Below are 15595 nucleotides of genomic sequence, written 5' to 3' on the forward strand. Positions count from 1 at the left end.
AAAAAAAAAAGCACTCCCAATTTGGGGCCATGCAGAGATTTGTCATGTGGTAAAATAGCCTTTTGGTTAGTTCAGTCTGCTTCCAAGGGTTTTGTTGATATTTCAAATTCCTGAAGGACAGAGTTCAGACTCCAGATGGTTTAGGAGTAGATATGTTTGGTTGTATTTGTTAGAGCAGGCTCATCTGTGTTAACAAATAAAAGCAAGAAAACATAATGGCTCATACACAGTTTCTCTGCAAGTCTTTCATGAAGCCCAGGCAGATGTTTCTGGTCAGCTGGTGGCTTTCCTCCATGTGACAATTCAGGGACTCATGCTCTTTTCACCTGGCAGCTCTAGTAGCCTCCTAGCAGTCTAGACCAGATCTTCTCAAATTTCAATGTGTATATGAATCCCTTGAGGAGCTTATTGAAATGCAGATTCTGTTTCAGAAGGTCAGGGATGGGAACTAAGATTTTGCCTTTCTCATAAGCAGCAGATGATGTGAATGCAGCTGCTTCATGGAACAGATCTTGAGAAGGGAGAATCTAAAGGACCTCATCGTCAATTGCTTCCAGCTGGTGGAAGAGAACAGTGTAGGACACTTGTTGGGGGTTTCTGTGGAGCAGGCTTGGAGGTGGCATATATCACATCTGCCCACATTTTTTTGACCAGGACCCAGAAGAGGACTGCACCTAACTCATAGGAGGCTGTAAAATGTAGGCTAGCTGTATGTTCAGGAAGAAAAGGAGACACAATTTAGGGATCTTTGCCACAGCAGGTGATTTTAGGTGCTAGAGCTCATTTATTTTTATGCTTTAACGATAATCCTATTAAAAATTCCTTCTAGATGCTCCTTTTTCCTGTTCTCTCTCAACATTTTTAAAAATGTTGACAATTTGCTATCCTTCTCTGTGAATGATGATGCCTGGCACCTAGGAATAATTCTTTTGAGAAGTTCGAAGCTGCTTTTGAGCATGGTTTCATTAATCTTGTGAGTTAGAAATGATGTTGGGTCACCATTTCCACCCCTAGGACACTTAAATATGCAGAATAGATGTGGCCTCTGGGTGGCAGATAGAGTACCTGAAATGCAGTATTGCTTTGCCAGTGTCAACCTCCTCCTGAGCTCTCTGTGGTTGCTTTTGAAGGCAGCTCCATGGCCTTCCTCCTGGCTCCTCTGTTCGTATTGTGGGATTCATCTTGTCTCTTAATGGAATAGAGTGTTCTCATAGCCCTGTTCTGTGTTTTGTATTCATATGGTGCATTTATCCTCAGAGGATTCAAGATCCATTTAGACCATGTAATTTGTTTTAAATAGCTCAGTAAAAAGTTAGCTGAACTCAAGCTCCAAGGACAATTTCAAGCAAATGCATATGTTATTGGAGCTGATCTTCAAACAGGTACAGAGGGGAATGTCGGAGGGTCAGTGGGTGAGACACTTGTTTGATTGCAGCTTGTAGTCATCACAGTATGTATAATTCATAATTACCTTATGATACCTAAGCCATAGGTGGGGAAAATGGAGAGTCATTTTATTCCTATTATTTTATGCCAGACTCAAGGGGGAAAACCCCAAAGCTTTCATTAGGCTTTTATAGGTTTTGCAACCATATCTTCCCAACTTAGATGTGGTCTGCAGGCTAAATGAGCTTTAAGCAGTTGGCAGTTTTTCAAGCCTAATATATGTGTTTAGCTGACAAAGCCTGCCCTCGTAAAATAATTTTTTTGGAGGAGTAGTTATTCCTGTTTTTTCACCTCTACACCTGCATAAAATCATTTAATCAGCTCCCAAGAAATCTATAAGAAAGGAAGTTTAATGTTTCATTAATAAACCGGCAATTTCTTTTTTTTTTCTGTTCCCAAAGGACTTGTTCTATTTTGTGATACTTTTGTACAAATTTGGTCTTAGAATGTATGTTAAAAGTTGGGACAGAAGTTTCATTTGAGATCTCATGGGAGGTACAAAGCCTTTTACCTCAAGGTCCCCAACCTGAATCTGCCTAATGTTTAAAGCTTCTACAAACTTGTATGCGAGTTTCTTTCTTTAAGTGTGGCTTTTCTCACATATATTTGAAAAAAATGAGTCAGTTTCACCTTAGCTCTTGACTCATCTACTGTACTTGCTTATTCAAGAATAGTTCTACCTTGTGATTACCAGTTCAATTTTTGTCCACCATTTACTTGCTTTTGGTTGTTGCCTTGGACTTTTGGACCACAGGCTGTCAAAAGGTAGAACGGATCATAATTCCAAAAGATAGAATCTTGAGCACCAGAATCCTGAATGTTGAAATCCCAAAAGATTAAAATCCTGAATATATAATCCTGGAAAAAATAATTTAAAAGTTCTCTAAAAGATATTTATTTACCTTTTAAAATGGGGATTTATTTGAGAAACATAAAAAACATGACAGAACACTTCATAGGCCTCAATAAAATAGGCAATAACATATTAATACATACTTTTGCAAGCATAAACACACTCAGGCATACTAGTAAGGACAGTCTCTTGGGTATCAGAGTTATGAGCAGATGAACCTTATTCATAAATAGGTCATAAAGTGAAATGTATAAACACATATCACTGGCTGGTAATTGTGTGCACCCAGGTTTCTAACTTCAATCATCTGAAATCAGGTTGGATTTGAGGGACAACCTGTCTTTTGATGAGATTAACCAAAAACCTCAATGGATCACCACTGCATGTGGAGTCACCCAAAAGCTGAGATCTAGAGAAATTTTATCTTTCACAAATGCAAATGTACAGAGAGGACATCTCTTCTTTGTTGAGGAAGTTTCAACATCGTTACATACGTGTACACTGCTTATAGGCAAAGTCAACTTGGTGATAATGTACTTTCATGGAGTAAAATTTGCAAAAAATGCATAAAACAAATTAGAACTCTCTAAAAGTCATTACATAGTTTCTATTTCCAGTATTGGAAATGTTATAAAAATGAAATACCTAGCACAGTGAATTGTAAAAAATAAATCTGACAATTTAAAATAATGGAAAAAACTAAAAAAAGAAAAAATTAAAAAGAAAATTTGGAAATGTATATTATAGGGATAGATTATGGGCAACTGCATGGAGATAGTCCGTAAGAGCTGGCTGACTTTCATGAATGTTAACTATCTTTTGAAGTCTTGCAACACGATGAATAGCTGCTTTTTTCCTTTTAAGATGTGGCTCTCCTTGGAGAATATTCAGCATGTGGTGTTGTTCTTTTTTTTTCTTTTAAATTTCAGAATATTATGGGGGTACAAATGTTTTGGTTAAATAAATTGTTTTTGCTTTTATAACTTTTGAATGCAGTGTCCAGTGGAACCCTGAGAATAAAGATGTGGAGATGCTGGGGATCGAACCCAGGACCTCATACATGCAAAGCATGTGCTCTACCACTGAGCTACATCCCCAGCTCTGGTGCTAAGCTTTTTGAAATTCTATGATTTCATATACACCAACATGAGCATTCCTATTTTTAATAAAATTTTGCTATCTTCTGTGACATGCTTCTGTGTTGTTTTGAGTATTGGAAATCCATTCTACATGCACTCATATATACACAGACCACAAATTTGGTGGAAACAATACTGGTGATTGAAGAGCAACACCATTGCATAAGTGTCTTCTTATCCTACTGTGCACATAATTATTTTTGAAGCAGTCAGTAACTTTGCTGGCTTCTTCAGGCAAATATGGCTTTCAGTCATTAAAATCTGGAATTTCATCAGCTGGAAGGCGTGCCAATGCAGACGATGCATTTTTAAACTGAAGTTTTCATCATGTCAGTATTACATGGCCAATCCACTCATCTGAATTTTCCACCAAGTGCAAATAAAGACAATAATAAGGTATAGTTCCTAACATCATGAAACTATCCTGTGTTCAACTGAAAATGCACTAATCCCTTTCCCAGAATTTGGATTTTAGGATTTCAACGTTTGGGATTTTAATCTTTTTGGGTTGTGATTTTTTGGATTTTAGATATTAAACATTTTAGACTTTAGGGATTTTGATCTTCTAGGATTTCAACATTTGAGATTATGGTGTTCAGGATTTTGTCTTTAGGGATTATGATCCAAACCCCCCAAAACTCCTCCCTCTGTGTAAGCAACAACAAAAGGGTGATTAATCCAGACCACACTCCTTGTCCTGTCCTTGGTTTTTTTGCCTATCAAATGCACGATGTATAGGCATATATAACTTTACTAAAATATGGGGGAAACTGAAGGTACCTATATTGTAGGAAGAGAAAATTTTTAATTCTGTCTCACATGACAGTTTCTATCATTCAGTGAAAAACATACAAACATTTAAACTCTTTCTGGCTGTTGTCTCAAGCAAATGCCCCAGTTCCTTCCTATCTTGCTTCCTAACCTTACGTCCACCCTCTTGTAAGGAAGAACACCTCCTTCTTGAAAACTCTATAGATGGTATCTTCACTTCCTGTGGGGCTCAATATTGCCCTAGGCCCTCTCTATTTTTCTCCATCTGGTAGCAGGACCCAGAATTCCCACCAGTGAGCTTCCCTACACCTGAGACTTCAAGTCTTCCATAATATTCAGGATCAGGGACTGGAGTAAGCTTGGCAGGAGAGTCTAGGATGAGCCTTGGCAATCTTAGTCCAGTAGAAACATCCACAATGGATTTAGAAACTCCCAGTCTGATTCCCTTCTACCATCCATGCCAAGGAAAATGGAGATTAAGTCCTCTTGTTGGTAATCCAGTTGGTAACTTTTGCATAGAACATACCTGTGTACCCATAAAACTCACTTGTTTCCCCCGAAATATTAATTTTCAAAAAAAAGTAGTGTCTAAATCCCTATCAAGCAGAGACATATTTCATGAATTACAATCCAATCTACACAGACTCCTGAATCTTGCATGGTAAATTCAGGCACGATTTCTCCCTGAGCATGGCTTTTGCCATCCTCCAGGTCCAGGGCAGGCCCTTGACTCTCCTGCTTAAGAAACACATGAGAAGCTGAGGCCATTACCCTGAAGACTATGCCAATAAGTACTCAGGAGATGATTTGAAATGACCATTTTTTTTTTTTTTTAATTTTAGGACACATCATATTTTTAGGACAGCCCCACTCCCTTTTATGTTTAAAAGATGCTTTATTCCTGTTGGGGTGGGGAGATTGAAGGCAGTGTCACCTCTTTCAATGGCTTTGTTTTTCTCTAACCTGTGTATGTAAACAGTCATTGTTTTCTTGTGGAGTTATTGTTTTGTTTTGTGAGGGTTTTTTTTTTGTGTGTGTGTTATTGTTTTGTTTTATTTTGCAATGCAAGCTGTTACTTAAAATCAATATACTTAGAGACTCTTTCTTCCTCTCCTTATACATGGGCTTCTCAATCAAGGTTTGAGAATATCAGCACCATGCAAGTTCCCAACCACCTGAATTATATATGTATTTAATGGACTGTAGTGGGTCATTCTCTGGTCTAAGAACAACTTAGTTGTGGGAGTCTTTAGTTTTGTGGGCCCAGGGCTAACTCTATTAGTGGTGAGTTTCTTAAACATTATCATTGTCTTTGAAGTAAGAAAAAGGAAAACTTGAACATCAAGAATATGTCAAACTATCATAGAATCTGAGTTTTAGAAGTATATTTGGAATCATCTAGAAACCACAAATGGAAATAGAGAGTCAGAAAGATTAGATGAAGTGACTCCACTACATGTCATCTGAAAATGGTTATGATGGGAAAAGACCAGCAGAGCAGCGATAGCCTCTACACACTGCCAAGTCCTAAGTCAGCCCGTTCAGGAGGGACGAAGGTGCAAAAACCCAAAACAGGGGTAGCAAAAATGTGCTAACATCCTATACAGATCTGAATGCTGCTAAGCAACGTGCACACAATTGAACCGTGCCCCGGACCATCAGAATCACAGACTGCTGGAGTTGGGGGTGTTGTCAGTCATCCAATTCCCTCATTCTGCAGAGCAGGCTCAGAGCAGTTGAGGGCCTGCCCGGTGTCACTCAGTTTCTTGGTGGCAGATGCAGGGTTAGAACTCAGGTCTTCAGAATCTTCACAGCGTTTTTCTAATTGCTGATTTCAGACTTTTACAGATGGGCTTTAGAGGCAATCTTAGGGGGTGAGGGAGAGGCCTGAGCCTTTAGGACTGGGTCACACTTGAATTAATGCATCTGGAGTTTTAATTGTTTTAATTATTGGGTTTCAAAGATTTCACTTAAACTGGCTTTTACTATTTCAAAAAATGCTTGAAAACTTCTGTACTATAATATATTTCCACTTATAGACTGCAAACAATTTATTTGGTTTGCAAAATATGAACTTTTTATGTTCATTAATCCGGCTCCGCTCCTTGCAGTTGTTCTTGCTTTGTTCTATTAGGCCCTAAGTAATTAGGTTTATAAGCTATAGCAGATGATACAATAGATTACAAATACAGGTTATATTGCCAGGAATTTAGGCAAACATCAAAACTTTTGCTTAATTACCTTTTGATTCTAACAAAAATTTATTAAAATATTTAAGATTGTGTAGTTTAACTTCTCATTAAACTGATGGATAATTTTTATTTAGTCTTTTCAATTTTCCATTAGGTTTTGGATACCAGGTTTTTCATCTTTCTAAATGAGCTCTTATTAATCAAGGACATGAAGCAAAATTTAGACATTGTGAATTAAGCCTAAATATAAAATCTATAAAATTTGAAAAATGTCAATGAACACAATATTCCCACAAAGGCAGCAAAGGATCTTTTTGACTTCTTCAGTACAGTGTTGATTTTATACCTAGTTTCCTGTGGCTCAGCAATTACGAATGATTTTTCTGTCATCATTCTTAGAAGATAGAGCCCTTTAAGAGAACTAGAAACCAGAGGCGTGGAGAATATAGCATGGAGAGGGTGTGTGGGAATTCCTGTTTAGCATAGTCTTCTAGCTTAATTTTTAGAACTCCTAATTGTGTCCCTGGAAGACTGCAAAAGAACTGCAAAAGAAGAGGAAAGGAAGAAAAGGAGAAGCCATTACTCAGTTATTGTTTTCATTGTGTCTATGAAGACAAAATATTTGCTTTTTATCTATAAATCTTTTTGTTAATAACAGAAGAGTCGCTAGATTTTAAAATGCCATAAGATCTAAAATTAGATCCTTCTAAACAGTGGTTGTCAGTGCATTTTCAGCTTCAAAAGGAAAAATGATATATTTATTAAATTTCAGAATGTTTATGAGAGACATGTATCTATTCCCAAGGACATTTGCATAGCCTACTTAAACAATCCGTCTTATCCAATAACAAACATTGGGGCTAAAATAGAAAAATCCTAACAATTGATTATCAACAACTAGACACTAGATTTTGATTTTTTATGTTATTAAGCAAAATAATATCTAATTAATGCTACTTATGGAATATTCATGGAAGTTTGAGTTTAAATCTATGTAACTTAAGTTTTTGCAGTTTTAACTGGTATATATTCATGCATCACATAGTCTATTAAAATATTTCGACTTGTTCTCCCTTCTAAGGCAATTTTTTTTTTTTTTTTTTTTGTTGGGGGAGAGGGTCAGGAGACTTTTTAATGCAAAATTGAACATTGAAATCTTAAGGGACTTTACATGATTGAAGACAGGATCTCCACTCTGACAGTTTAATGCATTTTACATTATGATGGCATTGCATGCTTCACAGTCCCTGAAAAAGAGCTTACATTAGGTCTCAATGTAGCCTCTTTTTCTCCCTGTAGTTCCTGATTATTTCCTTTGCTCACATCAGATCCCAGAGGGGACCCATTTGTGGATGGGAGATAATTTCGCCACTTGGGAAGGATGCATGTGGTTCTCTGCCTCGGGTAAAATTAGTTACAGAAAATGTTCCGCACTGAAACTGTTTTGTCCAGACATGGAATGGCCTACAAGATTAGCCCCCTGACTACATCCTGGTTCATGGTTCATGGCTCCCTGTAGAAATTTTACATGCAAGTGATTCTGCAATTTTCCTAATGTTGGAAGTAGGAAAATAGATAGTGACACCAGATTTCAGTCTGCCTGTCTCTTCCCCTGTACGTGAAAGACCACAAAGACATATGATTGTGTATGTGTGGCATATAACCCATTTACCAGAAAAACAATCTAAATTTTAGCCTAGACTCTTTCATTTATTTGTTGTAAAATTTTGGAGAAATAATCCAACATTTGAGTTTCAATGTCCCTTATCCTATACGAGGGAAATCACAGTATTTTTATTAAGTTCTTGTTGTATATCTTAATTTAGCTCAGTAAATTTGTTTGTCTGGGCAATAAATGTTCCTAGTTCTGTATTACTGATGAGAAGCAAAGACACAGAGAAGTTAAGTGAATTGCCCACTGTCTTTTAGCTGGGGAGGAACTTAGGTTACTTTAAAAAAAAAATCATCTTAACCATTTTTTTGCTTTTATTAAGTTGATACATAATAGTACATATTTATGGGATAGAGTGTTATATTTTGATACATATATACAATGTGTAATGATCAAATCAAGGTAACTAGCATATCCATCCCCTCAAACATTTATCATTTCTTTGTGTTGGGAACATTCAAAATCTGCTCTTCTAGCTATTTGAAAATATACAATAAATTCTTGTTAACTGTAGTCACCCTACAGTGCTATAGAACACTAGAACTTATTCCTCCTAGTTAGCTGTAATTTTGTATCCATTAACCAACCTCTCACTATCCTCCCTTTGTAGCCTCTATAGTAATCACTATTCTACTCTCTACTTGTATGAGATCAAGATTTTTGGCTTCCACATGAGTGAGAACGTTCAATATGCAACTTTTTGTGCCTGGCTTATTTTACTTAACATATAATGTCTTCCAAGATCATCCATGTTCCTGCGAATGCAAGGATTTCATTCTTTTTATGGCTTAATAATATTCCATCATGTATATGTACCATATTTTCTTTATCCGTTTATCTGTTGTGAACACTTAGGTTGATTCTATATCTTTGCTATTATGAACAGTGCTGCAATAAACATGGGAGTGCAGATATTTCTTTTTTTCTTTTTTTTTCCATTAAGCCGCTTCCGTTGTAGGATTTCTTTCTTTCTTTCCTTCTCCCTTCCTCCCTCCCTCCTTTCTTTCTTTCGTTCTTTCTTTCTTTCTTCCTTTCTTTCACCTTTCTGTCTGTCTGTCTTTCTGTCTTTCTCTCTCTGTCCCTCCCTCTCTCTCTTTCTTTCTTCCTTTCTTCCTTTCCTTTTTTCACTAGCAGATATTGCTTTGACACACTGATATTATTTCCTTTGGATATATACCCAGTCACTGAATTATATGGTAGCTCTATTTTTAATTTTTTGAGGAACTTCCATACTGCTTTCCATAATGGCTATATTAATTTACATTCCCATTAACAGTGTATAAGAGTTGTCCTTTCTCTGCATCTTCATCAACATTTGTTATTTTTTGTCTTTTGATAATAGTCATTCTTACAGGGGTAAAATGATATCTCCTTGTGGTTTTGATTTGGATTTCCCTAATGATGAGTGATGTTGAGCATTTTTTTCATATACCCGTTGGCCATTTGTATGTCTCTTATGAGAGATGTCTATTCAGTTCATTTGTCCATTTTTAAATTGATGATGATGATGATGATGACTTTTGCTGTTGAGTTGTTTGTCCCTTTAGCTCCTTGTACAGCTATCCCTCGTCAGATGGATAGCTTGTAAATATTTTCTCTTGTTCCGCAGGTTGTCTCTTCACTCTGTTGATTGTTTCTTTTGCTGTGCAGAAGATTTTTATGAATAGTTGGATATAATCCCACTTATCTATTTTTGCTTTTGTTGCCTATGCTTTTGAGGTCTTCTCCATAAAATCTTTGCCCAGACCAACGCCCTCAAGTGTTTACTGTATGTTTTCTTCTATTAGTTTCATAGTTTGGAGTCTTACACTTTCAGTCTTTGATCCACTTTGAGTTGATTTTTTTGTATATGGTGAGAGATGGAGTCTAGTTTCATTCTTCTGCATGTGGATATCCACTTATCCCAGCATCATTTATTGAAGAGACTGCCCTTTCCCCAATAAGTGTTCTTGACACCTTTGTCGAAAATCAGTTGGGTATAAATATATAGACTCATTTCTGGGTTCTTTATTATGTTTCATTGGTCTGTGTGTCTGTTTTTAGGCCAGTGTGATGTTGTTTTGATTACCATAGCTTTGTAGTATATTTTGGAGTCAGATAATGCGATGCCTCTGGCTTTATTCTTTTTGCACAGGATGGTTTTGGCTATTCAGGGCCTTTATTGATTTCATACAAATTTTAGGATTTTTTTTTTTTTTCTATTTCTGTGAAGAATGCCATGGTATTTTGATAGGGACTGGTTAGGTTACTTTTGAATCCAGTTAATGTCTGACTTCAAAACCAATGTTCTTTCCACTGTGCTTTGCAATTGCTAGAAAATGCAACTGCTGTGCTGCATATTATTCTATTAAAGTGCAATTGGGTAATCTAGACTGCAGAATACTATAAAAAGGCAGAACTTTTTTATTTATTAATTTAATAGTGTTGTTATTTATAATAACACTCTGATAGGACTAAATATCTGAAATGTCCTGGTCCCAGCTTCTAGCCTACTTGACTGGCCAAAGACAGCCTAAAAGCGTACTCTGTGTAATGTTACTAAAATTATTCCGAATTTTGGCAAATGTAACAGGATTGAGAACAACAGACATGCATGTTTTTGACTTTGGCTGATAACCTCTTCTGGGATGCATTATGATAAATGACATTTTTAGTCCAAGTTAAATTATCTGTTTGATAATTAGTGAAGAAAGAGAGACATTGGCCAAGACAGCCTTTTAACATTCTGTAGAAATTATTTTAAACTGCTAGATAAATATTTCCAGGAAGTTGGAGAATACTAGTTATGACATGTAAAGAAAAGCAGTACAGAAACAACCTTTATGCACTGCCAAAATACTAAGTCAATAAGTTTAGGAGAGCTGAAGGTGAAACTGATGATATTGGAAAGGTTATAATCAGAGTGTAATGTGATAGAATTAGAATATTGGGCTGTTGACAATTTGAACTGCTGTTTCAAATCCTACATATTTCACATTTTATATCTGAGTACTAAATAACGTGTAGAGGAGGAATTAAGTTTATTGTGATAACTTCTGACTTCTTTGATTGGAGGCAGCAAAGTTCATCATCATTTGCAGGGACAGCCTCTGCTGCTGTCTGTGTCGGGGCCCTGAAGAATTTACGATAGTGTGATAAGAAGGAATTGGAATATAGTGACACAGCAGCTACTCCCTCCCTTGGGAAAGAGGAATTGAGGGACAGAGGTTCAAAGAGCCACAAAATTATTGCCAAGCTCAAATTCCCCTGCCTATGGGAAATATCTCCCCATTTTGTGTTCCTGTCTTTGTCTTCTCAATGAGATTACAAGTAACGTGAAGACCATCTCCCTCTTCTGTGTTTCTCATGGTACTTAGTACAGAGAGTAAGAAATGCACATTTTAAAATCTTGATTGTTTAATTAGTTACTTAAACCTTTTTTCTTTCATAAATCACATGTGATCACATTTGGAGATATATTTTTAATTCTGTAGGTAATGTCAGCAATATACCTTTGGAAAAAAGAAATTTTTTGTAGAAATCTTCACCGATATAATTTATAACTTTAAAGTGCCTACCTTAAATCAAACTAAGCCAAAAAACAATAGCTAGTAGACTTCCTTATTTAAATTAACAGAGCAGAATGCAATTCATATTATTTGTGAATGAAGGATTCTGATAAAGTTGAGTGTACTTGAAAATAGATGACTGTTTAAATATTTTTAACCTTTTAAATAAAAACACTTTTAAAATTTCAAAACTAATGTATGCTTGTGTTAAGAAAAAAGTGCAAGCAATAGAGAAGTATTTATTATACTGTAAAGGGAAAATTCCTCCCTGCACGCTTCCCACATGGGGTAGCCAGAACTTTGGCCCCATGACCTTCCTTCTCTGATGTCACACCAGTAAATCTGTTACCTTTACATGGCAAAAGAGACTTTGCGGATGTCAGGAAGGTTACTAATCAGCTGACTTTAAGATAGGGAGATTATCCTGGGTTATCCAGGCGGGCCAGTGTAATCACATGAGCTCTTAAAAGCAGAGCTTCTTTCCAGTCAAGGGGGAAAAAAACCCCAGAAAGATTAGAAGTGTAAGAAAGACTTCATATACCACTGCTGGCTTGAAGATGAAAAAGATCAGGTATAAGGAGGGACAGAAAGAGATCTCTAGGGATACTACCAGCCCCAGCTAACGGCCAGCAAAGATGTGGGAGCCTCAGTCCTACAGCTGCAGGGACTGAGTCCAGCCACCACCTTGAATGATGGCAAGTGAATTCATCTCCAGAGAAGAACACAGCCCTGCCCATACCTTGTTTTTAGCCTTGCCATATTCTAAGGCGGGGGCCAGCTGAGCCACGCTGTAACTGGACTTCTGGTCCACAGAACTGTGAGATAATAAATGGGTGCTGTTGTAAGCTGCTAAATTTGTGGTTATTTTTTATAGCAGCAGCAGAAAACTAATACATCCCACATTCATTTCCAGAGAGTCAATCAATGGTTTGATGTGATCTATCAGCATGTTCAATGTATTGAGACATTTTTGACTAAAAGTCTTAGTACCATGATTAACTTGAAAAACAAATTGAAAAAAAATATTTTTAAGTTGACAAATAAAAGTTATATATATTTATCATGTACAACATGTTGTTTTGAAACAGATAAACATGGTAGAAAGTCTAAATCAAGCTAAATTAGCATATATGTTACTTCACATACTTGTCATTTTATTGTGGTGAGACATGATTCACCTTTATTATGGTCACAGAGAAAGCCTTGCCAAGCAAAGCTAGATGTCTGCAATAATGATGCTGAATCTGAATCTTCACAGTTTCTAAGTCTGTTGCATAAATTCACATCTTAACTAGTCCTATCAATGAGAATTTCAACTTTGTAAAACTTTAAAAATCAGATGGCAACCTGCCTCATTTATTATTGTCTGCTTTGGATTTCTACTACACAATTAACTACTCCTTTTATAAATGAGTATCTTGAGCCATTTTACTTCTTTCCTACCTGTTTTCTGGCTTTCATGGTGACAGAAACTTTGACTTAAGGCAGTGAGCTTTCAATCAAAGGTAGAGGGATGAATGTGAAACTCACTCTGTTAATGGCTCTAGTGACAACGTAACCTTTCATGAAGTTCACTCCAGCTTTGTGCTCAAATTCAGGCTTTACTGACGAATATCTAAGTAGATGACTTTTTTCCATAATGATAGGAAGAGAATAAAAATAAAGGTATGTTCACTATGGTAACCTTAAAGTTTGCTTTTTTCTCTTTGACTTGAATGTGCAGAGCAAGCTTCTGTGTTAAATTTGGCAGTATTTCTGTTAAAGTGGCTGTTTACCTGTCTGTTCATCCGCCCATGTGTGGCTACAAGGTTTATCACTCCAGGTTAGCACCACCGTGATGGATGGGCTGAACTCCAGACTCCAGACTCCATTTGACCTCATTGTAAGCGTGGCAGAGATGGAAATTTAGCTATCGGAAAGGTAACATTTAGTGCTGAGACTCAGCAATTATAGCCAAATTGTCCTCTATCTTAAGGCATTTTAAACTTTGTATTATATTTTTGTAAATGTATCAGGGCATTACAAGGAGGTGTGGCATGGGAATGCCTAGTTTAGGGGTCATACAGACATATCTGGGCCTGTCTGGTGAACTGGTAAGGCAGGCCTGTGTGCCTGGGGTTTGAGGAGGCTTCAGGAAGAGAATGCAAACAGAGGGAGGATGGACTCAAGGACTCAAGGCGATGACTTTGACCCAACAGGAAAGACTAGACTAGTTACCAGAGGGGAATGGAGATTCTAAGCAAAGAGAAGATCCCTTGGCTTTGAAACAAATGCTGCCTGGTTTGGCACTGCGGGCTCCACCTTTTCAGTGGTAATTCCTCATGCAGTAACCACCCTGGGCAGAAAAATGGTGCTGTGTGGCAGTGGGGCAGCCTCTCTAAGAACTCTCAGAAATGCCAGGGAAGAAAGGACATTTTTAGGAGCTTGGAATGTTGAGTCAGTGCTTGCAGCAAGAGCTGGCGAAGTTTGAAATATGGATGTGACTTTCACCTGCAAATGACTGAGACCTGGGGAGACTGTGTTACATGTTGCAGCAGCTAATCTCAAGATGGTCCCTGATGATCTGTGCCTCCTGGTATTCACGTGCTTGGGTAGTTGCCTCCCACGTTGAAAAGGGCTGACCTATGAAACCTACAGGATATTTTGGAAATGATAATGTGTGACTTTCAAGTTCAGGCCATAGAGGACACTGCAGCTTCCACCTTTTCTTTCTCTCAGATCACTCGTTCAGGGGAGATCAGCTGCCATGTTGTGAGGATGCTCAAGTAGCTATATACAGAGGCCCACGTGGCAAGGAATTGAGGCTTCCTGCCATCAGCCATGAGTGAGCCACCATGAAGCAGATCTTGCTGCCCTAGCCAAGCCTTTAGATGACGGCAGCCCCTGCTCACATCCTGACTTCAACTTCTTGAGAGACCTGGATCAGAATCAACCAGCTCATTCACTCTCAAATTCTTGACTCACAGAAACTGTGAAATACTAAATGTTTGTTGTTTTAGGCTACTAAGTTTTGGGGTAATTTATTATGCAGCAACACACCAATGCAGCATACTACACATGTGTAAATCTCATTCTCCAACACTAGTTGGGTAATTTGTATTCTCTAATACTAGTTCTTTGAAGGCAGCATCCATATTTGATCCATCTTTTTGTTTCCCACAGTTCTAAACATAGTGCCTAACACATTCTTCTTGATATATAGATTTTTTTAAATAAAAAGAATAAATTGTCTTGTACAAATTGAAAATTTCCCAATCCCTGTTAAATAACACCTAAAATGTTTCATCATGATAAGCGTTGCTACCAGAAGAAACTGCTCAGTGCCATATACGCATCTGGAGGAAGGGCGTGGAGCTAGAGCAGGTAGGAGTAGGGGTGAAGAAGAAAAAACATGGCAGTGATTGTCGTTTAGTCACATCTCTCACTTGTTTCTACTGCTCTTGTAGCTTTTATTACAGCTTGTTAGTCAAGGGATCAAAATGATTGTGGTTGTGGTGAAAATAAAACAAAGATAGAAGACAGATAGATACATAGATACCCAGATATTGAGGAAAATCATTTAGCTCACTGATAGTTTACTTTCTTTCTTTCTTTCTTTCTTTTTTTTTTTTTCTTTAGTTAGAGACAAGGTCACCCAGGCTGTATTGTACTGGCATGATCACAGCTCATTTACAACCTGGAACTTCTGGGTTCAAGAGATCATCTCACCTCAGCCTCCTGAGGAGCTGGGACTACAGATACAGACCTCCATGCCTGGGTAAATTTTTTTTCATTTTTTTTTAGAGATGGGTATCTCATTTTGTTACCCAAGCTAGTCTAGAACTCCTGGCCTCAAGTGATCCTGAACCTCAGTCTCCTGAGTCCCTGGATTACAGGGATAGTTTTCTTTATCAGTAACACACTGCTGACAAGATGTTTTGAACTTCCCCTTTAACAATCCTACTAATATCTACCTGTCTCTTGGTTTATGTGTT

At 37.4% G+C, this 15595-nt stretch overlaps 1 non-coding gene across 1 annotated transcript; it reads right to left on the bottom strand.

The window, feature by feature from the left end:
* Positions 1 to 3324: 3324 nt before the first annotated feature.
* On the bottom strand, positions 3325 to 3396 carry TRNAA-UGC (transfer RNA alanine (anticodon UGC)). The gene has a single exon. It is a non-coding gene; the product is annotated as a tRNA-Ala (tRNA).
* Positions 3397 to 15595: the final 12199 nt, after the last annotated feature.

This window comes from Eulemur rufifrons, chromosome 1 (assembly GCF_041146395.1).
Source record: "Eulemur rufifrons isolate Redbay chromosome 1, OSU_ERuf_1, whole genome shotgun sequence".
NCBI classification, from domain to species: domain Eukaryota; kingdom Metazoa; phylum Chordata; class Mammalia; order Primates; family Lemuridae; genus Eulemur; species Eulemur rufifrons.